Source organism: Cryptomeria japonica, unplaced genomic scaffold (genome assembly GCF_030272615.1).
Source record: "Cryptomeria japonica unplaced genomic scaffold, Sugi_1.0 HiC_scaffold_54, whole genome shotgun sequence".
In the NCBI taxonomy this organism is placed as follows: domain Eukaryota; kingdom Viridiplantae; phylum Streptophyta; class Pinopsida; order Cupressales; family Cupressaceae; genus Cryptomeria; species Cryptomeria japonica.
This window is the reverse complement of record NW_026728876.1, coordinates 97,501-112,500: the sequence shown is the minus strand read 5'-3', so window position 1 is coordinate 112,500 and position 15,000 is coordinate 97,501. Positions and strand designations below refer to the sequence as shown.

General features: G+C 59.7%; 1 non-coding gene across 1 annotated transcript; it reads right to left on the bottom strand.

Moving 5' to 3' along the window:
* Positions 1-3,343: 3,343 nt before the first annotated feature.
* LOC131862918 (5S ribosomal RNA) lies at positions 3,344-3,462 on the bottom strand. The gene has a single exon (XR_009361854.1). It is a non-coding gene; the product is annotated as a 5S ribosomal RNA (ribosomal RNA).
* Positions 3,463-15,000: the final 11,538 nt, after the last annotated feature.

Sequence of the window (15,000 nt, the reverse complement as noted above, 5' to 3'; positions counted from 1 at the left end):
GTGCGCATGCCTTGCCTGGGCTGCGCACCAGGGCGGGCTCAAGATGGCACCCGCGTTCCTTTTTTTTCACTATCTTTCAAAACGGAAATTTTAAAATCTCATTTTTTTTTGCCTTTTTCTGGAAATTAGTGAAGGCAGCGCATCAAAGGTGCGCACCTCGCTGCCCACCACGGTGCGCAACGCCGGTGGGCACCCGGGAGTGCTTCGAAGTGTGCTCCAAGGTGCTGCGTGCACGTTGTCGGAGCCCGGTTTGCCCCGGGTGCGCACCTCGCGTGCACCTTCGTCGGGGTGGGCACCTTGGCTGGGTTTGCCCCGGCTGCGCTCCGAAGCGGGGTTATTGGAGCGCCGCCTCTTTTTTTGTCGGAGCGTTTGGTGGGGTTTCTCGCATTGGCTCTTCCGAGGCCCGGTTGCCACCCTGGCGCGCACGAAGTCGGAAGTAGGGTTAATTGCCCGGGTGCGCACCTTTGCCAGGGTGGGCACCTTACCTGGGCTGCGCACCAGGGCGGGCTCAAGATGGCACGCGCGTTCCGTTTTTTTCACTATCTTTCAAAACGGAAATTTTAAAATCTCCTTTTTTTTTTGCCTTTTCTGGAAATTAGTGAAGGCAGCGCATCAAAGGTGCGCACCTCGCTGCCCACCTTGGTGTGCTCTGAGGTGCGCACCCGGGAGCGCTACGAAGTGTGCTCCAAGGTGCGGCGTGCACGTTGTCGGAGCCCGGTTTGCCCCGGGTGCGCACCTCGCCTGCACCTTGGCCGGGGTGGGCACCTTGGCTGGGTTTGCCCAGGGTGCGCTCCGAAGCGGGGTTACTGGAGCGCCCCCTCTTTTTTTGTCAGAGCGTTTGGTGGGGTTTCTCGCATTGGCTCTTCCCAGGCCCGGTTGTTGGGTGCGCTCCCACCCTGGCGCGCGCGAAGTTGGAAGTTGGGTTAATTGCCCGGGCGCGCACCTTCGCCAGGGTGGGCACCTTGGTGCGCACACCTTGGCTGGGCTGCGCACCAGGGCGGGCTCAAGATGGCACCAGCATTCCCTTTTTCTCACTATCTTTCAAAACGGAAATTTTAAAATCTCGTTTTTTTTTTGCCTTTTATGGAAATTAGTGAAGGCATCGCATCAAAGGTGCGCACCTCGCTGCCCACCTTGGTGTGCTCCGAGGTGCCCACCACGGTGCGCAACGCCGGTGCGAACCCGGGAGCGCCCCGATGTGTGCTCCAAGGTGCGGCGTGCACGAAGTCGGACCCCGGTTTGCCCCGGGTGCGCACCTCGCGTGCACCTTGGTGCGCACACCTTGGCTGGGTTGCGCGGCCTGGTGGGCACCATGGTGCGCACCAAGGAGCGCTCCGAAGTGTGCTCCAAGGTGCGGCGTGCACGAAGTCGGAGCCCGGTTTGCCCCGGGTACGCACCTCGCGTGCACCTTCGCCGGGGTGGGCACCTCGGCTGGGTTGCGCGCCCTGGTGCGCACCAAGGAGCGCTCCGAAGTGTGCTCCAAGGTGCGGCGTGCACGAAGTCGGAGCCCGGTTTGCCCCGGGTGCGCACCTTCGCCGCGGTGCGCACCATGGCGTGCACGAAGTCGGAGCCCGGTTTGCCCCGGGTGCGCACCTCGCGTGCACCTTCGGCGGGGTTGCGCGCCCTGGTGGGCACCATGGTGCGCACCAAGGAGCGCTCCGAAGTGTGCTCCAAGGTGCGGCGTGCACGAAGTCGGAGCCCGGTTTGCCCCGGGTGCGCACCTCGCGTGCACCTTCGGCGGGGTTGCGCGCCCTGGTGGGCACCATGGTGCGCACCAAGGAGCGCTCCGAAGTGTGCTCCAAGGTGCGGCGTGCACGAAGTCGGAGCCCGGTTTGCCCCGGGTGCGCACCTCGCGTGCACCTTCGCCGCGGTGGGCACCATGGCGTGCACGAAGTCGGAGCCCGGTTTGCCCCGGGTGCGCACCTCGCGTGCACCTTCGCCGGGGTGGGCACCTCGGCTGGGTTGCGCGCCCTGGTGCGCACCAAGGAGCGCTCCGAAGTGTGCTCCAAGGTGCGGCGTGCACGAAGTCGGAGCCCGGTTTGCCCCGGGTGCGCACCTCGCGTGCACCTTCGCCAGGGTGGGCACCTCGGTGCGCACACCTTCTCAATGTTTTCTTGCCTTTTCTGGAAATTGGTGAAGGCAGCGCATCAAAGGTGCGCACCTCGGTGTGCTCCGAGGTGCGAACCCGAGAGCGCTCCGAGGTGCCCACGAAGTCGAAAGTCGGGTTAATTGCATTGTTTTCCCCGGGTGCGCTCCGAGGTGCGCAACATCGGCGCGCACCAAGGAGGGCTCCGAAGTGTGCTCCAAGGTGCGCACGATGGCGTGCACCTCTGGTGCGCACGATGGCGTGCACCTCTGGTGCGCACGATTCGGAGCTCGGTTTGACCGGGGTGCGCACACCTTGGCTGGGTTGCGCACCTTTTGTGCGCTCCAAGGTGCGCACGAAGTCGGAGCTCGGTTTGCCCCGGGTGCGCACCTTCGCCAGGGTGCGCACCTTGATGCGCACGCCTTGGCTGGGCTGCGCACCTTGGTGGGCGCCATGGTGCGCACCTTTCGTGCGCTCCAAGGTGCGCACGAAGTCGGAGCTCGGTTTGCCCCGGGTGCGCACCTTGGTGGGCGCCATGGTGCACTCCGAGGTGCCCAAGATTGGTGCGCACCAAGGAGCGCTCCGAAGTGCGCTCCAAGGTGCGCGCGAAGTCGAAAGTTGGGTTAATTGTCCGGTTTGCCTCGGGTGCGCACCTTGCGTGCACCTTCGCCAGGGTGGGCGCCTTGGTGCGCACACCTTGGCTGGGCTGCGCACACCTTGGCACCCGCGTTTCCTTCATTTTAAATTTTTTTTTTTTACAATCTCTCAAGTGGGAAATTCTATAATCTCAACTTTTTTTGCCTTTTCAGGAAACTTTTGAATGGAGCGCATCATTGGTGCGCTCCGAAGTGTGCTCCAAAGCTCTCTCCAGCTGCGTGCACCTGCCCCGGCCGCGCACCCGGCCCCGCCCAGCTTCGCTCACCTGTCCCGGGCGTCTGGTGCGGAACCTTAGAGTAAGAAACATCACCGTGCACCTTGGCCAACGTGCGCGACTCGACCGAGCGCGCACTGGCCGAGGTGCACACCGATTTCACCTGGGTGCGCGCGCAGCACCTCGGGCGCACCGGGGTGCGCGCACAACGCCCGGGTTGCACCGTGGCCTGTGTGCTCGGGGTGCCTCGGGTGCGCGCTCGGTGTCGCCCCCGCGCGCGCGGTAGTGCGGGCAGCGCACCCCGGCCCGGCCCGGCCCCGACGAGAACGCAAACGGGCAAAAGGTTTATTCAAATAGCATTGCGACGCCCGGCGAAAAACTAAAAAAGGGTGCAACACCGGGACTTCCCGGGAGGTCACCCATCCCAGTACTACTCCGGCCCAAGCGCGCTTAACTGCGGAGTTCTGATGGGATCCGGTGCACTAACGCTGGTATGATCGCACCCGTTATGAGCTTGTCGCAGTGTGTACTTAGCAAACCGCGACCCACGTGCGAATCCACCCCGGCCACCCACCCCCGTCGAGGTGCACACCCTCCCTCGCGAAGTGCGCCCCGTTCGCCAAGTGTGAGCCCTGCCCGGGTGCGCGCACCTTGCTAGGGCGTCGGGTGTGCACCCGGCCCGGCCTACGTGCGTGCACCTGGAGGGGGCGTCGTGTGCGTGCAGTGTCCCGTCTGCAACGCGGTGCCCACACACCACCTCGGGCGCAACGACCTGCGCTCACATGTGGGCCGAGTGCACCTTGGTGCATGTTCGGGGCGCCTCGGGTGCACGCTCGATCTTGCCCCGGTGCACCAAGGCGCTCGGTTTGCCCCGGGTGCGCACTTGGTGCAAGGTGGGCACCCAAAATAGGGATCAAGCACCAAAACACAAGTTTCGGGATGCAAAATGGGACCCAAGGACCACAAATGCGTTCCAAGACCCATGATGGGTCCACGAGAACAAAAATGTGTTCCGAGACTTAATAAACAAATATTGGGTTTTAGGAGAAGAAACATGCTCTGATGCCCAAAACGAGAATCGACCCCGAAAAGGCCACAGGCCAAAAGTGGGATGCGAGACAAAAAAAAATGGGACCCGAGGACCAAAATTGGGTTCCCAGGTCGAAGACAGGGCAACCGGACAAGAAACGACCTCTAAGGCTCGAAATGAGTCCCGACGACTAAAACTTGACAAGAAGCACCCATCAGGCACCCAACTCGACACCCATGGGATGCCGACCCACCCGGGCTTCCACCTAGCACACCTTGGCACCCACCCACCCTCGCACCCAACCTCGCACCCAACTTAGCACCTTTGAACCCACATTGGCACTCACCCTGACCCTGGCACCTTGGAACCCACATTGGCACTCACCTTGACCCTGGCACCCACCTTTGCACTCACCTTGGGACCCACCCTGGCTCCCACCTCGGCACCCACCCAGACACCCACCTTGGTTCCTTGGCACCCACCTTGGATCCTTGGCACCCACCCCGACACCCACCTTGGCACGCAACTTGGCTACTTGCCACCCACCTTGGCTCCTTGACGCCCACCCCGACAACCACCCCGTGACCTACCCTGGCTAGGGTTGGTGCACACCCACCCTGGTGCCCACCTTGGCACCCACCCTATGACCCACCTTGGCACGCACCTTAGTACCCACCCCGTTACCCACCCTAGGACCCACCCCGTGACCCACCTTGGCCAGGGTGGGTGCACCCACCCTGGTGCCCACCTTGGCACCCACCCATCCTAGCACCCAGCCTGTGACCGGGCTTGGAACCCAACCTTGCACCCGCACCCGTCTTGGCCAGTGTGGGTGCGCACCCATCCTGGCACCCACGTTGTGACACACCCTTTAACCCACGCACCCTAGCACCCACGTTGGCACCCACCTTGGAACCCAACCTAGCAACTTGGCACCCACCCCGTGACCCACCTTGGCATCCACCATAGCAGTCGCCGACTTGGCACCCACCTCGGCACCCACCTTGACACTTGTGGACCCACCTTGCCACTCACCCTAGCATCGACCCATCCTAGCACCCACCCTGGCACCTTTGCACCCTAGCACTCACCCATCCTAGCACCTAACCTGTGACCCACCTTGACACTCACCCTCGCACCCACCTTGGAACCCAACCTAGCACCCACCCACCCTGACACCAACCCTAGCACCTACCCACCCTTGCACCCACCCTGTGACCCATCTTGGCACCCACCCATCCTACCACTCAACCTATCACCCACCTTCTCACCCACCTTGGCATCCACCTTAGCACCCACCCACACTGGCACCTTGGCACCCACCTCGGGCAAGGTGGGTGCACACCCACCCTGGCACCCAATTTAGAACCCACCGAGCATGTTACCCACCTTGGCACCCACATTGCAGCCCACCCTAGTACCCACCCTATGACCCACATTGGCATCCACACCCTAGCACCCAGGCACCTCGACACCCGCCTTGACACCCACCCTAGCACTGAACCTGTGACCCACCTTGGAACTCACCCTAGAACCCACCCACCCTGTGAACCACCTTGGCATCCACCTTAGCACCCACCCACCTTGGCACCCACTCTAGCACTCACCCATCCTAACACCCAACTTGTTACCCACCTTGGCACCCGCCCTCGCGTCCACCTTGAAACCCACCCTAGCACCCACCCACGCAGGAGCCCACCTTGGCACCCAACCTAACACCCACGCATCCTGGCACCCAACTTGTGACCCACCTTGGAACCCACCCTAGTACCCACCTTTGAACCCACTATATCACCAACCCACCTTGGCACCCACCCTATGACCCTCTTTGGAATCCACCCTAGCACGCACCCACCCTGGCACCCACCATGGAGCGCACCCTAGCACCCACCCACCTCGGCACGCACCTCAACACCCACCTTGGTGTGCGCACTGCGCCAACCTCTCAAAGACCCTATGTGGTGCGCTCCAAAGTGTACACCTTTGGTGCGCTCCAAGGTGCGCACCTTTGGTGCACACCGAGGTGCACACCAAAGTGTGCACCGAGGTGAGCACCAAAGTGCACTCCAGGGTGCACACCAAGGCGTGCACCTTTGGTGCGGTCAATGCAAACGAATTCGGAAGTTGGGGTCGATGTCCTAATCGCTGCTGCAGACTACACGTATGAGAATCGGACAAATAGCTTTATATAGGGGAGGTGTTGCGTTTGATGGGTCGACTCCCCTGGTTGTGTGCACTGCACCAACTTCAAAGACCCTGTCTTGTTTAAGAAGTCAAAAGTTGGGGTGGATGTCCTAATCATTGCTGCAGTCTACGCATGTATGAGAATCAGACAAATAGCTTATATAGGGGAGGTGTTGCATTCGGTGGGTTGACTCCCCTGGTTGTGCGCACTGCGCCAACCTCAAAGACCCCGCATAGCAGAAGAAGTCGGAAGTCGGATTTTGGTGAGCACCAAGGCGTGCACCTTTGGTGCGGTCAACGCAGACGAATTCAGAAGTTGGGGTGGATGTCCTAATCGTTGTTGCAGGCTACACATGTATGAGAATCAGACAAATAGCTTATATAGGGGAGGTGTTGGGTTTGATGGGTCAACTCCCTTGGTTGTGCGCATTACGCCAACCTCAAAGACCTTGTTTTCGTTAAGAAGTCAAAAGTTGGGGTCAATGTCCTAATGGCTCCTGCAGGCTACACATGTATGAGAATCGGACAAATAGCTTATATAGGGGAGGTGTTGGGTTTGATGGGTCGACTCCCCTGGTTGTGCGCATTACGTCAACCTCAAAGACCTTGTTTTCGTTAAGAAGTCAAAAGTTGGGGTCGATGTCCTAATTGCTCCTGTAGACTACACATGTATGAGAATCAGACAAATAGCTTATATAGGGGAGGTGTTGGGTTTGATGGGTTGACTCCCCTAGTTGTTCGCATTACACCAACCTCAAAGACCTTGTTTTCGTTTAGAAGCCGAAAGTTGGGGTCGATGTCCTAATTGCTCCTGCAGGCTACGCATGTATGAGAATCAGACAAATAGCTTATATAGGGGAGGTGTTGGGTTTGATGGGTCGACTCCCCTGGTTGTGCGCATTGCGCCAACCTCAAAGACCCTGCATTGCGGATGAAGTCGAAAGTCAGAGTTTGGTGTGCTACAAGGTGTGGTCGAAGGTGCTCACCTAGGTGTGCACCTTTGGAGCACAGGAAAAGTGCCCTCCAAAAGTGCGCACCTTTGGAGTGCACAAAAGTGCCCTCCAAAAGTGCGCACCTTTGGAGCGCAGAAAAGTGCCCTCCAAAAAGTGCCCTCCAAAAGTGCGCACCTTTGGAGCGCAGAAAAGTGCCCTCCAAAAAGTGCCCTCCAAAAGTGCGCACCTTTGGAGCGCAGAAAAGTGCCCTCCAAAAAGTGCCCTCCAAAAGTGCGCACCTTTGGAGCGCAGAAAAGTGCCCTCCAAAAAGTGCCCTCCAAAAGTGCGCACCTTTGGAGCGCAGAAAAGTGCCCTCCAAAAAGTGCCCTCCAAAAGTGCGCACCTTTGGAGCACAGAAAAGTGCCCTCCAAAAAGTGCCCTCCAAAAGTGCGCACCTTTGGAGCGCAGAAAAGTGCCCTCCAAAAAGTGCCCTCCAAAAGTGCGCACCTTTGGAGCGCAGAAAAGTGCCCTCCAAAAAGTGCCCTCCAAAAGTGCGCACCTTTGGAGCGCAGAAAAGTGCCCTCCAAAAAGTGCCCTCCAAAAGTGCGCACCTTTGGAGCGCAGAAAAGTGCCCTCCAAAAAGTGCCCTCCAAAAGTGCGCACCTTTGGAGCGCAGAAAAGTGCCCTCCAAAAGTGCGCACCTTTGGAGCGCACAAAAGTGCCCTCCAAAAGTGCGCACTTTTGGTGCGCACCAAGGCGCTGGTTCGGTCGTTGCAGGCGAGTTCGGAAGTTGGGGTCGATGTCCTGAGCGGAGGTGCAAACTACACAGGTGTCGGAATCGGACAAATAGCTTATATAGGGGAGGTGTATGCTTCGATGGGTCGACTCCCCAGGTTGAGCGCACCGCGCCAACCTCAAAGACCCTACGGTATGGATGAAGTCGGAAGTTGGGTCCGATGACCGATTCGATTAGTAGGTATGCTCATGAGGTCGGAATTTGGGTCCGATGACCTGCCATGTGCAGGAAGGCGAATGTTGGCACTGTGCGTTGCAAGGTGCACACCAAGGCGCTGGTGCGGTCTTTTTAGTCGAGTTCGGAAGTTGGGGTCGATGTCCTGATCGGAGGTGCAAGCTACACAGGTGTGGGAATCGGACAAATAGCTTATATAGGGGAGGTGTATGCTTCGTTGGGTCGACTCCCCGGGTTGAGCGCACCGCGCCAACCTCAAAGACCCTACGGTATGGATGAAGTCGGAAGTTGGGTCCGATGACCGATTCGATATGTAGGCATACTCGCGAGGTCGGAATTTGGGTCCGATGACCTGCCACGTGCAGGAAGGCGAATGTTGGCACTGTGCGTTGCAAGGTGCGCACCAAGGCGCTGGTTCGGTCGTTGGAGGCGAGTTCGGAAGTTGGGGTCGATGTCTTGATCGGAGGTGCAAACTACACAGGTGTGGGAATCGGACAAATAGCTTATATAGGGGAGGTGTATGCTTCGTTGGGTCGACTCCCCGGGTTGAGCGCACCGCGCCAACCTCAAAGACCCTACGGTATGGATGAAGTCGGAAGTTGGGTCCGATGACCGATTCGATATGTAGGCATACTCGCGAGGTCGGAATTTGGGTCCGATGACCTGCCATGTGCAGGAAGGCGAATGTTGGGACTGTGCGTCGCAAGGTGCGCACCAAGGCGCTGGTGCCGTCGTTGCAGTCGAGTTCGGAAGTTGGGGTCGATGTCCTGGTCAGAGGTGCAAACTACACAGGTGTGGGAATCGGACAAATAGCTTATATAGGGGAGGTGTATGCTTCGATGGGTCGACTCCCTGGGTTGAGCGCACCGCGCCAACCTCAAAGACCCTACAGTATGGATGAAGTCGGAAGTTGGGTCCGATGACCGATTCGATACGTAGGCATATTGGCGAGGTCTGAATTTGTGTCCGATGACCTGCCATGCGCAGGAAGGCGGAATTTGGGTCCGATGACCGAGTTGATGGCGTGCCATGCGCAGAAAGGCGGAATTTGGGTCCGATGACCGAGTTGATGTTGATGGCCCGCCATGCACAGGAAGGCGGAATTTGGGTCCGATGACCGATTTGAAGGCGTGCCATACGCAAAAAGGCGGAGTTTGGGTCCGATGACCGAGTTGATATTGATGGCCCGCCATGCGCAGGAAGGCGGAATTTGGGTCCGATGACCTGACATACGCATGGAGTCCGACTCGGGGGCCGATGTTCGATTCGATGACTTGCATTGTGGGTAAAGTCGGAAGTTGTGGTCTTTGACCCGATTCGATGACCAGACTTCGGCTGCTTGAGAATCAGACAAATAACTTATATAGGGGAGGTAGTGTTCTCGAGCATCCTCCCCCCGTGCCCATTTATGTCGATTGATGCTGGTGCTCGACTGGTTGGAGCGCTCGGATGCAAAAATCTTGCACCAGGATTTATCGATTGTGATGGACACGGCAAGTCTCCTGATTGCTATGCAGGAGCTCATCGTGAATCTCTATGCGGCCTTGGTATGGACTCGACCTGCGGAATGGTTCGGCAATGGTAGTCGCTCCAACACGTCCTTGCAATGGCCACAGAGGTGATTCGACTAGAGCTCCAGTCTAGCTTTTGGGTTGCTTGGCGGACTGGTATAGCCGCGATCGAGTTCCGGCCATGAACGTTTTAGATAGCTCTTGGGCTTTCTGGGACGGAAGTCGGAAGTTTGGGCTGTTGTCCGATTTGATGACCATTCTTCGGATGTGTGAGAATCGGACAAATAACTTATATAGGGGACTGTGTTGTCTCACGCAGCCCCCTCCGTGCCCCTCTATCTCGACCGATGTTGGTGCTTGAAAGGGTTGGGATCGCTCGGATTTATAAACGTGCACCACCATTTGTCGAGTGTGAGGGACGCGGCAGGTCTCCTAAATGCTATGCGGGCGCTCTCTGAGAATCTCTATCCGGCCTCGACACAGACTAGTCTTGCTGAATGGTTTGGCACTGGTAGTCGATCCAACACGTCGTTGTTGTGGCCGCCTAGGCGATTCGATTCGAGCCCCCGTCTAGCTTTTGGGTTGCTTGGCGGATTTTGCCCTATCCGCAAGTGAGCTCGGTCCCTAAACGTTCGAGAAACCCGATTGCTATGCGCCGACTCTCTTTCTTGCGAGCCTCCATCTAGCTTTTGGGTCTCTACGGAACGGAAGTCGGAATCTGGGACCGTTGTTTGATTCGACGAGGCAGACTACGGTTGTGCGAGAATCGGACAAATAACTTATATAGGGGAGGTGTTGACTGGAGCATTCTCCCCCGTGCCCCTCTAACTCGACCAATGCTGGCGCTCGAACGGTGGTAGCGCTCGGATTTTCATTGAGCGCCAGCATTGGTCGATTTAGAGGGGCATGCGAGATTCCCGAATGCTATGCGAGGGCTCTAACGGAAATGTCTATTGGTTTCGGTATGGATGCAATTGCGAGTGGTTCGGCAAAGGTAGTCGTTCCGATGCGTCCATGTCGTGGCCAAATCGATAATTCGATTTGAGCCCTCGTATAGCATTTGGGTCTCTCGATGTGATTCCGCATTCCAGTCCCTTTGGGCACTGCTTGAGCCGCATCCCAGGGGGTTCCCTTCCCAATAATCTGCCTCGCAACCCGATTGCTATGCGGTGAGGCTCCTCGGCCGCCTCGGAACTATCTGTGTATCAGACGCATCGCGGGATAAGGGGTTGGCAACGGTAGTCGCCCCAAGCGCGTCCGATGCTTGGACCATTCCGAGGCGGCCCTGAAGCCTCTTCCGTCTAGCCGTTGGGTCCTTCTCGCCGCATCCCTCGCCTCGCACCCCGATTGCTATGCGGTGAGGCTCCTCGGCCGCCTCGGAACTATCTGTGTATCGGACGCGTCGCGGGATAAGGGGTTGTCACTGGTAGTCGCCCCAAGCGCGTCCGATGCTTGGACCATTCCGAGGCGGCCCTGAAGCCTCTTCCGTCTAGCCGTTGGGTCCTTCTCGCCGCATCCCTCGCCTCGCACCCCGATTGCTATGCGGTGAGGCTCCTCGGCCGCCTCGGAACTATCTGTGTATCGGACGCGTCGCGGGATAAGGGGTTGTCATTGGTAGTCGCCCCAAGCGCGTCCGATGCTTGGACCATTCCGAGGCGGCCCTGAAGCCTCTTCCGTCTAGCCGTTGGGCCCTTCTCGCCGCATCCCTCGCCTCGCACCCCGATTGCTATGCGGTGAGGCTCCTCGGCCGCCTCGGAACTATCTGTGTATCGGACGCGTCGCGGGATAAGGGGTTGTCACTGGTAGTCGCCCCAAGCGCGTCCGATGCTTGGACCATTTCGAGGCGGCCCTGAAGCCTCTTCCGTCTAGCCGTTGGGTCCTTCTCGCCGCATCCCTCGCCTCGCACCCCGATTGCTATGCGGTGAGGCTCCTCGGCCGCCTCGGAACTATCTGTGTATCGGACGCGTCGCGGGATAAGGGGTTGTCACTGGTAGTCGCCCCAAGCGCGTTCGATGCTTGGACCATTCCGAGGCGGCCCTGAAGCCTCTTCCGTCTAGCCGTTGGGTCCTTCTCGCCGCATCCCTCGCCTCGCACCCCGATTGCTATGCGGTGAGGCTCCTCGGCCGCCTTGGAACTATCTGTGTATCGGACGCGTCGCGGGATAAGGGGTTGTCACTGGTAGTCGCCCCAAGCGCGTCCGATGCTTGGACCATTCCGAGGCGGACCCGAAGCCTCTTCCGTCTAGCCGTTGGGTCCTTCTCGCCGCATCCTTCGCCTCGCACCCCGATTGCTATGCGGTGAGGCTCCTCGGCCGCCTCGGAACTATCTGTGTATCGGACGCGTCGCGGGATAAGGGGTTGTCACTGGTAGTCGCCCCAAGCGCGTCCGATGCTTGGACCATTCCGAGGCGGACCCGAAGCCTCTTCCGTCTAGCCGTTGGGTCCTTCTCGCCGCATCCCTCGCCTCGCACCCCGATTGCTATGCGGTGAGGCTCCTCGGCCGCCTTGGAACTATCTGTGTATCGGACGCGTCGCGGGATAAGGGGTTGTCACTGGTAGTCGCCCCAAGCGCGTCCGATGCTTGGACCATTCCGAGGCGGACCCGAAGCCTCTTCCGTCTAGCCGTTGGGTCCTTCTCGCCGCATCCCTCGCCTCGCACCCCGATTGCTATGCGGTGAGGCTCCTCGGCCGCCTTGGAACTATCTGTGTATCGGACGCGTCGCGGGATAAGGGGTTGTCACTGGTAGTCGCCCCAAGCGCGTCCGATGCTTGGACCATTCCGAGGCGGACCCGAAGCCTCTTCCGTCTAGCCGTTGGGTCCTTCTCGCCGCATCCCTCGCCTCGCACCCCGATTGCTATGCGGTGAGGCTCCTCGGCCGCCTTGGAACTATCTGTGTATCGGACGCGTCGCGGGATAAGGGGTTGTCACTGGTAGTCGCCCCAAGCGCGTCCGATGCTTGGACCATTCCGAGGCGGCCCCGAAGCCTCTTCCGTGTAGCCGTTGGGTCCTTCTCGCCGCATCCCTCGCCTCGCACCCCGATTGCTATGCGGTGAGGCTCCTCGGCCGCCTTGGAACTATCTGTGTATCGGACGCGTCGCGGGATAAGGGGTTGTCACTGGTAGTCGCCCCAAGCGCGTCCGATGCTTGGACCATTCCGAGGCGGCCCCGAAGCCTCTTCCGTGTAGCCGTTGGGTCCTTCTCGCCGCATCCCTCGCCTCGCACCCCGATTGCTATGCGGTGAGGCTCCTCGGCCGCCTTGGAACTATCTGTGTATCGGACGCGTCGCGGGATAAGGGGTTGTCACTGGTAGTCGCCCCAAGCGCGTCCGATGCTTGGACCATTCCGAGGCGGACCTGAAGCCTCTTCCCTCTAGCCGTTGGGGCTTTCTCGCCGCATCCCTCGCCTCGCACCCTGATTGCTATGCTGTGAGGCTCCTCGGCCGCCTTGGAACTATCTGTGTATCGGACGCATCGCGGGATAAGGGGTTGGCAGTGGTAGTCGCCCCAAGCGCATCCGATGCTTGGACCATTCCGAGGCGGCCCTGCAGCCTCTTCCGTCTAGCCGTTGGGGCCATCTCGCCGCATCCCCCACCTCGCACCACGATTGCTATGCGGTGAGGCTCCTTGGCCGCCTCGGAACTATCTGTGTATCGGACGCATCGCGGGATAAGGGGTTGTCACTGGTAGTCGCCCCAAGCGCGTCCGATGCTTGGACTATTCCGAGGCGGCCCTGCAGCCTCTTCCGTCTAGCCGTTGGGGCCATCTCGCTGCATCCCCCACCTCCTCGGCCGCCTCGGAACTATCTGTGTATCGGACGCATCGCGGGATAAGGGGTTGGCAGTGGTAGTCGCCCCAAGCGCGTCCGATGCTTGGACTATTCCGAGGCAGCCCTGCAGCCTCTTCCGTCTAGCCTTTGGGGCCATCTCGCCGCATCCCTCGCCTCGCACCCCGATTGCTATGCGGTGAGGCTCCTCGGCCGCCTGGGAACTATCTTCGTATCGGACGCATCGCGGGATAAGGGGTTGTCACTGGTAGTCGCCCCAAGCGCGTCCGATGCTTGGACTATTCCGAGGCGGCCCTGTGGCCTCTTCCGTCTAGCCGTTGGGGCCATCTCGCCGCATCCCCCACCTCGCACCCCGATTGCTATGCGGTGAGGCTCTTCGGCCGCCTTGGAACTATCTTCGTATCGGACGCATCGCGGGATAAGGGGTTGTCACTGGTAGTGGCCCCAAGCGCGTCCGATGCTTGGACTATTCCGAGGCGGCCCTGCAGCCTCTTCCGTCTAGCCGTTGGGGCCATCTCGCCGCATCCCCCACCTCGCACCCCGATTGCTATGCGGTGAGGCTCCTCGGCCGCCTTGGAACTATCTTCGTATCGGACGCATCGCGGGATAAGGGGTTGTCACTGGTAGTCGCCCCAAGCGCGTCCGATGCTTGGACTATTCCGACGCGGCCCTGTGGCCTCTTCCGTCTAGCCGTTGGGGCCATCTCGCCGCATCCCCCACCTCGCACCCCGATTGCTATGCGGTGAGGCTCCTCGGCCGCCTTGGAACCATCTTCGTATCGGACGCATCGCGGGATAGGGGGCTGTCACTGGTAGTCGCCCCAAGCGTGTCCGATGCTTGGACCATTCCTAGGCGGCCCTGAAGCCTCTTCCGTCTAGCCGTTGGGGCCTTCCCGCCCCATCCCTCGCCTTGCACCCCCGATTGCTATGCGGTGAGGCTCCTCGGCCGCCTTGGAACCATCTGTGTATCGGACGCATCGCGGGATAAGGGGTTGGCACTGGCAGTCGCCCCAAGCGCGTCCGATGCTTGGACCATTCCGAGGTGGCCCTGAAGCCTCTTCCGTCTAGCCGTTGGGGCCTTCCCGCCCCATCCCTCGCCTCGCACCCCGATTGATATGCGGTGAGGCTCCTCGGCCGCCTTGGAACTATCTGTGTATCGGACGCATCGCGGGATAAGGGGTTGGCACTGGTAGTCGTCCCAATCGCATCCGATGCTTGGACCATTCCGAGGCGGCCCTGCAGCCTCTTCCGTTTAGCCGTCGGGGCCTTCCCGCCGCATCCCTCGCCTCGCATCCCGATTCCTATGCGGTGAGTCTTCTCGGCCGCCGCGGAACTATACCTGTTATTGCTACTGCATCCTTCGGCTGGTAACCTCCTCTGCCGCCTTGGAACGTTCTCTTTGTCGGACGCGTCGCGGGATAAGGGGTTGGCACTGGTAGTCGCCCCAAGCGCGCCCGATGCATAGACCGCTCCGAGTCGACCTTGCTTTCAGCCTCTCACATGCATAGACCTCTCTGAGTCGACCCTGCAGCCTCTCACGTTTAGCCTTTGGAATCTCGCCTCACAACATGATTGCTATCCTTGATGCATCCCTTGCCTCGAGCCCTGATTGCTTTCTTGGCTGCATCCCTCCT